Below are 13,091 nucleotides of genomic sequence, written 5' to 3'. Positions count from 1 at the left end.
TCAGGGGGCCTTTGTATTTTGTTTCAATTTTTTTTTGTAATCTTTTCAAGGACACGTTTTTGGCCTTTTATGATATAAAGTTTGTTTCGACTTTTCTTCTGCCAGTATTTCTTTTGATTAATACTTAGTCAGATGAGACTCAAGCTAAATGAACGGATCCCTGAGTTGGATAGCGTTTATGATATTGTTTCATTTGAAAATAACTTAGGCTCGACCTTGAGTCCTTAACAAATTTCATCTTATCAGACGAGTAATTAATAACTTCATTTTTAATGAAAAATCGAGCCAACTTAACTTAGGAGTTTTGGACTCTACTTATTCCGGTTCTTTTTCATCTGATATCTTAATGAGGGCTCGTATGCGGGAGCCTTTTTATGTTTGTGAATTCGGATGTCTCCGAATCACTTCGGGTATATGAGTCGAGGTCTTAATTACTCAACCTTTTTCTACTGTTTGAAGTCTTTTCAAATTGGGCTCGGCTTGTTATTACTTTGTGCCTTCATCTATTATTTGTGACGACAGTCCCCAACCAAGGATAGCCTATAGGCCTTAACCATTAGTCTCTCTCGGGTACTTTCGCAAGAGAGCATATTTGATGCGTATCTTAACCAGAGTATTTTTCTTTATATTTCAAATAATTCCCTCATACAAGAAACTAAGGACTTTATACTCGACATTCGACTCATTCTTATATTGCAAATAATTGCCTCATACAAGAAGCTAAGGACTTCATACTCAACATTCGACTCATTCTACCTCTTGCCGTAGTAAAACTATCTGGGTACGATTCATTTGATCATTTGGCCCTTACAACAAATCCTAATGCAGAAGGTTCGGTAAATACAAAAAGTAAAACAAAAATGTTTCGGCTTCGACTTCACTTCTTACTTCGTTTCTTTGAGTACTTCGAGTTTTCTCGATCTTGTCCTTTTTGGTGAGGGTATCATAGTCCCCTAGTGTTTGTGTGCAAAGCATGAGCAGAGGAACACTATAGAAAATGATGTTGTTCAATCCCCAGTCCCCAGCACTTAGCTGGTCTTCGAGTCCCCGGCACTTAGCCTGGTTTTTAAATGAGAAAAGTAACACGTTGTACATTGTTGCCTCATTAAAAACCTTGCCGGAAAACCCACTTCGGGATAAAACCGAGCTGAGGAAAAAAGAGTGCAAAATGTGTTTTCAGACCTAACTCTACTTTCTTCGAATTTTGCTCCGGTTCCAACCTGCAAGGAAAAAGTGAGAATTTCTTAAATTCACAAAGGGGTTAGTAGCTTGTACCTTATCAATAATATTTTTTCAAGTATGCCACGTTCCAGTTGTTGTGTAGCTGTTGGACGTCTCTAGTTTCCAGTTGATATGACCTTTTGCCGGTTATTCCGATTATCTTATACGGTCCTTCCCAGTTCGGGCCCAATTTCCCATCATCGGGATTCTTAGTGTACAGGATAATTTTCCGAAGCGCTAAGTCCCTAACTTGGAAATGCCGAAGATTCGTTCTTCGATTGTAATATCTTCCCATCCGTTGTTTTTGAGCTGCTAAATGGACCAACGCATTATTGCGAAGTTCATCCACCAAGTCAAGATTTACAGCCATAGCCTCTTCATTTGACTGGTTCATCGCATATTGGAATCTTAGGCTCGGTTGTCTAACTTCCACAGGAATTAAGGCTTCCACACTATAAATTAGAGAAAATAGTGTTTCTCCAGTACTTGACTTCGATGTCGTCCTATATGCCCATAGTACCTCCGGCAAAACTTTCTTCCACTTATGCTTCGACTCCTCCAGTCGCTTTCTTAGATTTTGAATTCTAGTTTTATTTGTCGACTCTGCTTGTCTGTTTGTACTTAGGTGATATGGAGTCGACAAAATCTTCTTGATCTTCAACCCTTCGAGGAAATCATTGACCTTATTACCAATGAAATGTCGACCGTTGTCGCAAGTTATCTCAGAAGGAATGTCGAACCAACAAACGATGTGGTCCCAAATGAAGTTAATGACTTTCTTCTCCCTGACTTTCTCGAAGGACTGTGCTTCGACCCATTTAGAAAAATAGTCAGTCATAAACAAAATGAACCGAACCTATCAGAAGCCTAGAGCAAAGGCCCGACAATGTCCATTCCCCATTTCATGCATTTGATGAATCATCAGTGCGTGCCTTTGGCATCCGTCACATTTTCGGACAAAACATTTCGCGTCCTCCTCCATCTGGTTCCAGTAGAATCCCGCTCTAATTATATTTCGGACCAAAGCTTCGGCTCTCGAATGGTTGTCGCAAGTCCCTTCGTATACCTCCCACATCACATAATCTGTTTCTCCGAGGAAGCTTCTACATGTAGCTTCTATGACCTTGACAACCTTCTTAAGAAGAACAAATATCTGTGCCCAGAAGACTTGAATAGAGAATAGAACAGATTCGATAAGTTGTGCTCTTCCAGCATATGAAAGGAATTTGGTCGTCCAGGACTTGATTCTTTGAAGGATCTTATCCAATAAGGGGTTGCATTGAACACAAAAGACTCTTTTGGAGCTAAGGGGTACCCCTAAATATCTGAAAGGGAGATCACCTTTATTAAAACCAAGCAACTGTAAGATCTCTTGCTGTAGTTCATCAGTCATGCCCCCAAAAGTAGGTTGAACTCTTGGAGGGATTGGCTATGAGCCCAGAAATAGCTGAGAAACTCTGAAATTGCTCAAATAAGTGTCTTACTGATGTAACATCCCCCTCTAAAAAATAGGATTTTCCGGGCACCAAGCATTTAGCCAAAGGTCCGTAGAAAGATTGGCGATACAACTGGCCATCGACCAAGCAGAATCTCATAGCTTTGGATCGAAGGGACTTTGACTCCTTAGAGTCAGCTGGGAGTTTCCCATCTCGCAAATAGTCTATGTATTTATTACACCAGTACCATGTCAAGCTCATTGCATTTATCTCGCGTGACCATCTTCCACTGCTAAATTCTTCAATTGAACGATGCCAGAATTGAATTCCTCCGCTTCGACTGACGAACCTAAGTTGGCCAATGCATCTGCTTCATTGTTATATTCCCTCGGTACATGTTGCATAGTCAATTCTTTGAACCGGTGTTAAATTACTTGAATTTTTTCCAGGTATCTTTGCATTCGTTGATCTTTGACTTTGAGAACACCGTTGACTTGCTTCGATGACTTTAGCCCCTGAGCTTCGAGTCAATTCCAAACCTGCAATCATAGCCTCATACTCCTCTTCATTATTAGTTAATTTTAAAGTCCTGATTGATTGTCGAATAATATCGTTTGCGGGGGCCTTAAGAATTTCCAGTCCGGACCCTTTCACATTCGATGCTCTATCCGTGTACAAGGTCCAGATTCCCGAGGTTAGCAAAAGTTCTTTTTCTACCTCGGGAACTATTGCAGGTGTAAAGTTCGCTACGAAGTCGGCTAAAATTTGGGATTTAATAGCCGTTCTGGGTTTATATTCGATGTCATAACGACTTATTTCTACGACCCACTTCGTCAATCTTCCTGACAGCTCTGATTTATGCATGATATTTTTTAATGGGTACGTGGTTACTACACATATGGGGTGACATTAGAAATAAGGTTTCAGTTTCCTAGAAGCACTTACCAAAACTAAAGCCAATTTTTTGAGGTGAGGATAACGTGCCTCTGCATCTGCTAATGTTCTACTCACATAATAGATAGGGAATTGCGTACCTTCTTCTTCTCGGACCAAAACGCCACTTACCGCGACCTCGAATACGACCAGATATAAGAATAACTATTTATCCGCCTTTGGTGTGTGCAACAAAAGGGGACTCGACAAGTACCGCTTTAAGCCTTCCAAAGCCTTTTGACATCTAGGTGTCCATATGAAGTCATTCTTCTTCCTCAGCAGCGAAAAGAACCGGTGGCTTTTATCCGAAAACCTTGAAATGAATCTGCTCAGAGCCGCGATCCTTCCATTTAACCTTTTCTATGCCTTCACATTATTGACCACTTCGATGTCTTCAATGGGCTTATTTTGTCCGGGTTGATTTCAATTCCTCGGTTCGACACCATGAAACCCAAAAACTTACCCGATCTAACTCCAAAGGCACACTTCTCCGGGTTTAACTTTATGTTATATTTGCGAAGTATGTCGAAGGTTTCCTGCAAATGCTTCAAATGGTCCTCTGTTTCCAGGGACTTAACTAGCATGTCAACAATATAAACCTCTATTGTTTTACATATTTGTTTTTCGAACATTTGGTTAACTAGGTGTTGGTAAGTTGCACCGGCGTTTTTTAATCTGAATAGCATTACATTATACCAATAATTCCCATATCTAGTTATACAAGAATTTTTCTCTTGATCCTTCGGGTCCATCCGAATCTGGTCGTACCCGGAGTAGGCATCGATAAAACTTAACATCTCATGTCCGTCCATCGCATCGATCATTCAATCAATGTGAGGAATGAATCCTTCGGGCATGCTTTGTTCAAATCCTTATAATCAACGCACATTCTGAATTTATTACCTTTCTTTGGCATGACCATGACATTAGCTAACCAGTCCGGGTATTTGACCTCCCGAATGGAACCTATTTTCAAAAGCTTTGTTACCTCTTCTTTGACGAAGGCATGCTTTACTTCGGCCATCGGTCTCCTTTTTTTTTCACCGGGGATTTTTTTTATCGAGGCTTAACTTACGTGTCGTTACCTCCGGTGGTACACCTGTCATGTCTAAATAGGACCATGCAAAACAATTGGCGTTAGCTTAAAGAAATTCAATTAATTTACGCCTGAGCTCCAAGGTTAACCACATGCCCAGGTATACCTTTCTGTCCATAGGTGAATAAATAAGACTATTTGTTCCAGTTTTTCTACGGAAGACTTGGTTGCGCCCGAGTCATCCAGTAGCACGAATGATCTAGGCACACCGAAATCGTCTTCTTCGAAGTTCAGGCTCATCTATTCCTCTTCTTCACTCGAGCTGACTGAGTCTCTATCTTGTAATTTCTATTTGGTATCTTTGCCTTTAGTTGGTTCAACAACCTTTAGGGACGGTTCCCTTTGAGTGGGGGGTGCTTCTTCGACTGTGAACATCACCCTTGCCGCGGGTTGCTCGCCACAGACCGTTTTTATCCCTTCTGTGGTCGGAAATCTCAACATTTGATGTAAAGGGTACTGCCCTCATGTTATGAATCCACATTCTGCCGAGCAACGCGTTGTATTTTATCTCACCCTCAATGACATAGAACACTATTTGTTGAATAGTCCCGACAATGTTTACCAGCAAAGAGATTTCTCGATGAGTGTTTTCGCTTGCCATGTTGAATCCGCTGAGAACCCGAGCCGCTGGCATAATTTGGTCCAACAGCCCAAGTTGTTCTATCACTCTCCATCAGATAATATTGGTCGAACTACTTGGATCAATCAAAATACGTTTAACTTGAGATTTAAAAATAACGATAGAAATTACCAAAGCATGGTTGTGGGGCTGAATGATGCCCTATGCATCCTCATCGTTGAAGGAAATAGATCCATCGGGACTATAATCCCTGGTTCGTTTCTCTTGAACAACCGAAACTTTTGTCCTCTTCATCACCAGACCTCGTGGCATTTCCTTTCCACCGATTATCATATTGATCACGTGTTGAGGCTCCATAGGCTTAACCTGTTTGTGATTTTCCCTGCCATTGTGATGTCCTTTGGCTCGGTCACTTAAGAATTCACGAAGGTGACCATTTTTCAACAATCGAGCCATCTCTTCTCTCAGTTGACGACAATCCTCGGTCCTATGGCCATGAGTACCGTGATATTCACACATCATGCTTGGATCTCTTTGAGCTAGATCGCACCTTAGTGGCCTTGGCCACCTTACATACTTAATACGGCTAATGGCCGAGACAAGATCTATGGTGTTAATATTGAAGTTGTACTCGGATAATCTCGGGCTGTCCCCATATTTAACCGACCCGCTGGCATTATCTCTAAACAACAGACCTCGACTGCTCGGACCGCGATCAGTTCGCCTGTAGCTCCTGCTCAAATGATGATTGGGACCCTATTTTCCTCTATCCCACCTAAAGCTGGATTTCTCCGGTTGAACATAAGGTCGGTATATATCCTTCGACGGCCTTGTCTCTAGTTCGAAAGTCTTTTTCAACCTTTTAGAATTCTTACTACCGCCTATTGATCCTGGGGGAAGTTCAAGTTGATCATCCTCTACCCGAATCTTGGATTCATACCTATTATGGACATCGGCCCAAGTCATTGCCTCGTACTCCAACAAATTTTCCATCAACTTAAATGAGGTAGTAGAGCTTCGGGGGTTGAGACCCTTGGTAAAGGCTTAGGCGGCCCATTCTTACGAGACCGGGGGAAGTTCCATTCGTTCCTTTTGGAACCTATTTACGAATTCTCTGAGTAATTCGTTATCTCTTTGGGCGATTCTGAAGATGTCCGCTTTCTTTGCCTGCACCTTTTTGGCTCCGGCATATGCTTCAATAAACGCATTTGCCAACATCTCAAAAGAAGTGATGGAATGATCGGGCAGATGGTCGTACCAGGTCAGTGCCCTTTTAGACAGCGTTTCGCCAAACTTTTTTAGTAGCATAGATTCAATTTAATCTTCTTCAACATCGTTGCCTATTATGGAACAACTATATGAAGTCACATGTTCCTTTGGGTCTGTCATCCCAGCATACTTTGGGATATCGAGCATTTTAAACCTCTTCGAGATCAGCTTTGGGGCCGCACATGAAGGAAAATGCCTTTGAATGTGTATCTTTTTGAGTCGGATCCTTTCAAGATAGAAGGCCCCACAGGGATCTGGTCCACTCGAGACCTGTACGTTTCTACCCTTTTCTCATTAGATTCAATCCGTTTAGCCAATACTTCGAGCATTTTCAGGACCTCGGTAGATACACCGGACCCCAATCCGTTATCGCTATCAGCGACCCAATATTCCTCTCGGCATGCCTCGGTAGCCCGAATTGGCCCTGCCGATACTGTTCTGCCGTCTTTCTTTTGGAGCTGAGCTATAGCCACCTGTTGTTCCTGCAACATTTCAAATATCAAACGTAAGTTAATTTCCTCTACGACGTTCGGTGTTTTTTGGGGCCGGTGCTCGAGGCAAAGTTGCTGAATTATTGCTATTTAAAGGATCTATGGCCGGAATGCCGCCACTGTTCTGGTTGATATCCTCGGTCGAGTTAACAGCATGTGGATCAACTGGATTAGTGAGGGGAGCGTTGTGGTTTGGCAACCCGCTGCTGTCGTTTTCTCCATGATGAATCATCAGTTCGTTATTGTTCACGTGCACCGATTGACCACTGCTTGCCATCTTGAAATTATTTGAAATCATAAGCTTTCAAAGAACAAGTGAAAAATAGAGTTGTAAATGAATCACCACTATTATCCTAGGCCCCACGGTGGGTGCCAAACTGTTTTTCCTTAAAATGGTAACAATTAAATTTATACGTGGTTTATAGGATATGTGGTTGGACTAATGATTTATGAAAACAATATGTAACAGTAAAGCTATAAATTAGTGATTAAGAAAGAAAGTAGCTCAAGAAAATGAGATATTCGTCTCTATGGATTTGGTCCGGTTTTAGAAGTAACGCCTCTGTCCGGAGCCAATAAGTAAGAAAGCTTCTATATATGATTTTCAGATTACAAGTATGAGTGTATGTGAAAGATGCCCTAAAATGAAAGGGGTTCACCCCAATTTATAACAAATAGTAGATGGGCCCTTGTACAACTCTAAAAAGGCCCTTTAAGGAAACATAAAATACATAAAATGGTGCCCCGTACGGATGTCAGCGCAAATCACAGAGCGGTTTGGCGACGTGTGACCTAGCTCGTAACGGATGCTCCAAACCTGTGTCGAGTGTCTTCCCCTCGGGCTCGGGGCTATTAACATACCCTCGATTTCTGAAATTTAATGGGAAAAACTCACAACTCCTTGGCCCTCGACCCCTTCGATCTTACCCGAGGCTAATGATCTCGTTCTATTTCAACCTCGTACCGGATAGCCGCGACATTTACTTTATATTTTCACTGTATGCGAATTACCTCGATTTTCACCGTACACAACATTACTAGATTAAAATCTTGTATGACTGATCTAGATTAATTACTCCCTCTGCCTCAATTTAATTGTCTTACTTTCCTTTTTGGTTTGTCCCAGAAAGAGTGTCTCTTTCAATATTTAGTAAGTTGACAATTCAAACATCCTACATGACAAGTTTATAACCACAAGATTCAAATAACTTTTTGGAAAACAACACCAAATACCCCCAAAATACAAAATAATTACCGCCTCATGCCCTTCCTATACTAATTCGCTCCTTACCCAACCGACCGAAACTATTTACCTAACGTACTCCATCTCCCAAACCCCTTTTTCCATAATATTATCGCAGTATATTTATATATCATGATGGTATCATGGAGGACTAAGAGAAGGACTGAAGCAATCCTCCATGATACCATCTTAGTATATCTCAATACCACGATGGTACCAGGTCCTGAGGAGTGTCTCATCGAAGGACTGAAGCTGTCCTCCGTGATACCATCACAGTATATGTACATAAGATGATGGTATCATAGTTTTTTCAAGAAAAGTATGTCTTTTTGAATAAATGAACATGATCATCCATAATACCATCTTAGTATATTTATATACCATGATGGTATCATGGAGGACTAAGAGAAGGGTCGAAGCAGTCTTCCATGATACCATCTCAATATATTTATATACCATTTTCGCATCATAATTTGGGGGGCATCTCGGATAAATAGTTTTGATTTTTTCTGGGGATACGAAAGTAATGGGGGTATGAGCGAGTAATTATTTTTGTTTGAGGGGGCGCACGCGTTCTTTTCCCATAACTTTTTGCTACTTCACACATCTTTAATTTGAAGCCACAAGATTCAAAAGTCTTCCTTTATTTTTTAAAATTCGTGCCAAATTAAACTAGATACTCAAATTGGGACGGAGGGAGTATTACTAAAAGTAGAATTTCGGACTACGTTTTAGTTTTAGTTTCCAGGAATTAGTCCGAATTATTTTCTTGCCAATTGTTGTTGCTGATATTTTGAACTTTAACCAAGGTTTCAAATTATTTTGGACAGATGTCGATCATTTTCCTACCAAAATTGGAGACGAAATTTACATATGTGTCAACTATGGTTAAAATTTAAATAGAGCAGATATCGCTCATCTAAATACTTCCTCACGAGAATAATTTCCCCTAGGGCCTATTTGGAAAGCCACTCAGGTAATTGGAATTGGGTGTAATTACACAGTTTGACATGTTTGTTTGACCAGGTAATTTCACAGTTAGGTGGGAATTGGGTGTAATTGAGAGGGTGTAATTACACTCTCCAATTCCGAGGGGGGGGGGGGGGGGGGGGGGAGAGCTGAGAATTGAGTGTAATTACTACCTGTTCTGATTTATTTCCATTATTTAATTTATTTTTTATTTTATTTTAATTTCTTCTCTTTTCTGATTTTTTTTATTTCTATTATTTAATTTCTTTTTTTATTTTTACTTTTTAATTATTTTTATTTTTTAAATATATTTTTATTTTTATAATATTTATATTTAATTTCCTTTCTTCTCATTCCCAACTTTTACTTCTCGTGGTTCCATATAATTGCTCGTATTTTTTTTAGTTTTTAGTTTTATTCATTTAGCATAACCGTGTTAATATTCTAATTTTTGAAACTACATCTCTTAATATTAGCAAGAATGAGTCATTAACAAACTTGACATATAATAAGTGACGTTATTAAAGTAGAATTTCGTTGTGAATGAGGTTATAGACTTATATTTTTCCTTTCTTTTGAATTATAGGAGTATTTACTTATGTTACGTTGAAACTTACTTATGTAACGTTGGAATTTGACATAAGAGTATTATGTTAAATTTTTTTCTTTTGGATTTTGAATTTGGGTTATACTTTCGATTTTAAAAAAAGTTGTTTTAGTACTATTGATTTGTTATTTCACATTGCATGCTGTTTATTTTTCACTTACAGTTGATAGAATTTTGTCAAAGATTTGAATAATGTTATGGCATTATATTTATAAATATTCTTTTTTTGTCAAACATCCAATCTCATGATGTTCTCACAAAAAAGGTATGCTTTTAAATTTTATAAAATTAAAATTAAAATATTATTAATTTGAAATTATATATCAATTATTTTTTACAATATTATTTACAAATATATGATTATTAATTGACATATTTTCAAGAAACAATGTATTATTAAATAACTAATTTAATATCATTTATAAAGGCACATATTTTTTAACTATTAATTTTAATTTTTTTATAATTTATTTTGAAATTAAACTAACTGTGTAATTACACTTGTGCAACCAAACATCACGCTTGTAATTACACTGTAATTACATTATGACAAACAAACAGGTCATTATAATTACAATACTGTGCAATTACTAGGCTGTGTAATTACTAGGATAGTAATTACTAGGGTAGTAATTACACTAATTCCAATTACCAGGTGCTTTCCAAACAGGCTCTTAGCGGTCCCTCCCTTAGTTGTTTGTCTTCAACTTCCTCTTCTCTCTCTGAAGTAGAGAAGACTTTGAACTCACTTCATTTTCTCTTATTCCAAGACTCTTAATAAATACAGTAGGTCATTTTCTTGTTATCTCTCAGTGTTGACTAAGCTCCAAACGAATCTCCAACTACTTAAATACAACTACATATTTCTACTATTTAATAACCTCATTTGTAAGGTTGTAGCAACAAAGTCAAAGATTGGAATAAGGAAATTAAGATGGACGAGATGGAAATTGAGAAGAGACTCTATGAAGCTGCAGCTGAAGGAGATATAAGAACTTTACATGAATTACTTCAACAAGATGGTCTGATTCTTGATAGACTTACCTTAACTTGCTTCAATGAAACTCCTTTACACATAGCAGCAATGCGGGGACATGTTGAGTTTGTGAAATTAATTCTAACTCGAAAATCCCTTGCTTGCTGCTGAACTGGATTTCCGAAAATCCTCTGCCCTTCACGTAGCTTCAATCAAAGGGTACCCAGAGATTGTGAAGTTGTTGTTGGTAGTGAATCCTGAAATGTGTCTGGCTCATGATCGCGATGGTAGAAATCCTCTCCATCTCGCAGCCATCAAAGGTCGAGTTGAGGTCATTAAAGAACTGATTCAAACGAGCCATCTTGCAGCTTCGCAGACGACCAATCGTGGTGAAAGCATTCTGCATTTGTGTGTGAAGCATAATCAGCTGGAGGCTTTGAAGCTGCTGATGGAAGTGATATCAGATTATCAACTCCTGAATGCAAGAGATGGAGATGGCTATACCATTCTACATTTGGCTGTTTCTGATAAGCAAATTGAGGTAAGTTTCATGTCCTTTGCTTTAGAAATTTACTAATTAATCTAGCATTCCATAACTAAACTTGACAAGAAGAGAACTAATAAGGGCAGTTGGGCCTGTTGAGTCAAATTTGGGGGGTCAAAACGGATCATAAATCATGATCTAACCCGAAGTTTACTTGGGTTAAAATGACTTGGAAAAGTGGTTCATAGTCCGATCTTCAAAAATGACCAAACTTCCCCTTCCTTCTTATTTTCTTTTTGAAAAAAAAAATGAAAGATGACGTATTTTCTTAAATTGTTAGCTTAAGTCCATCCAAATTTGATTTTGTATGTTCTGGATGGCATGTTGAACCGTCGGGTTTCACTATTTTGACCCAATAATTTGATGTACCATTAGGGGTTAAACCCTCAGGGTCAAGTTAACAAATGGGTCATAATCCAAACCCTCTTGAATGTGTTACTAAAAGTGAACTGATTTTGCTAAAGAAAAGACTATTAAGAGTTTGTTCATATTTGATCATTTAAAGATTGGACAGCTTGATTGCTAGCATAGGAAAACACATTCGCATGGTACGTTAAAATAAAGTTATTAATGTTTCATGTTAACACTTGCAGACTGTTACATATCTCCTAAGGAACAATCAGATTGAGGTGAACCTACAGGATGACGATGGAAACACAGCACTAGACATTTTAGCACAAAGCCGGAGAGACATGATTGATCTGCAAATTGGAGACACTCTCCGTGAAGCTGGAGGCTTAAGAGACAAGGACATTCCATCACCCAACACCCAAAATTTTGCTAAATTTCCTAACAAGAAATCTTCAATTCATCATTCTCACGACATGGCAGGCTATTGGCTTTCCAAGAAACGCGATGCAATAATGGTGGTGGCATCGCTTGTTGCAACTATGGCATTTCAAGCGGGAATGAACCCTCCAGGAGGTTTCTGGCAAGGCAATGAGGACGTCGATTCTCAAGGAAACACCCTACAAATGCCACACAAAGCAGGGGAAGCAGTAATGGCATATAGTCATCCCAAATCCTATCGATACTTTATCCGTGTCAACAGCGCAGCCTTTGTTGCTTCTCTTAGCACAATACTGCAGCTGATAAGTGGATTGCCCTTCAGGAAAAAGCTCTTCATGTGGGCTTTGATGGTTATCATGAGCGTGATATGATTATTATATCCTTTTAGTTAACGTTTCCAATGAATTAATTATACACCCATATCTATCTAATTACCCCGCTAGTCAAGTACTTAATTTTTTATTTTTTTTGGTTGAGTCATGTCAGAAAACCATGACGGGGCAATCATGGATAGTACTTCTCGATCATGTCTCCCAAGAACTAGCGACTCATGAATATTAACGGGTTCTCTATGGTCATTCAAATTATACTTTGGGATAGATTCATATATACCTTGGGTCTAGCAAGATTAGAAATTTAAAACGTTGTACCAATCCAGAAAGCTGTTTTACATTTAGGGTCAACCACAAAGGTTCTCTTGCTTAATTCCAAGCATGCAGGGCACAGTTGACAAATCGTAGGCGCACAAACCAAACATAACTGAATCGAATATAAGACTTATTATATCAAACCACTCCAACAACCACGCCAGAACCCAAAAAAGAAAAAAGAATATGCTTACTATATATATATAAAAAATAAAAACTTTCCATGTCAATTTTGTTAACACCTATGCGTCCACCAAAACAATGTATGAAGGGAGCTGGTCTCTATCAGT

The 13,091-nt window shown here is 38.9% G+C and overlaps 1 pseudogene; it reads left to right on the top strand.

Moving 5' to 3' along the window:
• The first annotated feature begins 10,559 nt into the window (after nt 1-10,559).
• Nucleotides 10,560-12,555, top strand: LOC132638405 (ankyrin repeat-containing protein NPR4-like; annotated as a pseudogene).
• The last annotated feature ends 536 nt before the right edge of the window (nt 12,556-13,091 follow it).

This window comes from Lycium barbarum, chromosome 4 (assembly GCF_019175385.1).
Source record: "Lycium barbarum isolate Lr01 chromosome 4, ASM1917538v2, whole genome shotgun sequence".
Lineage (NCBI taxonomy): Eukaryota > Viridiplantae > Streptophyta > Magnoliopsida > Solanales > Solanaceae > Lycium > Lycium barbarum.
The sequence above is the reverse complement of the archived record's forward strand: the minus strand, read 5'-3'. Positions and strand labels throughout refer to the sequence as shown.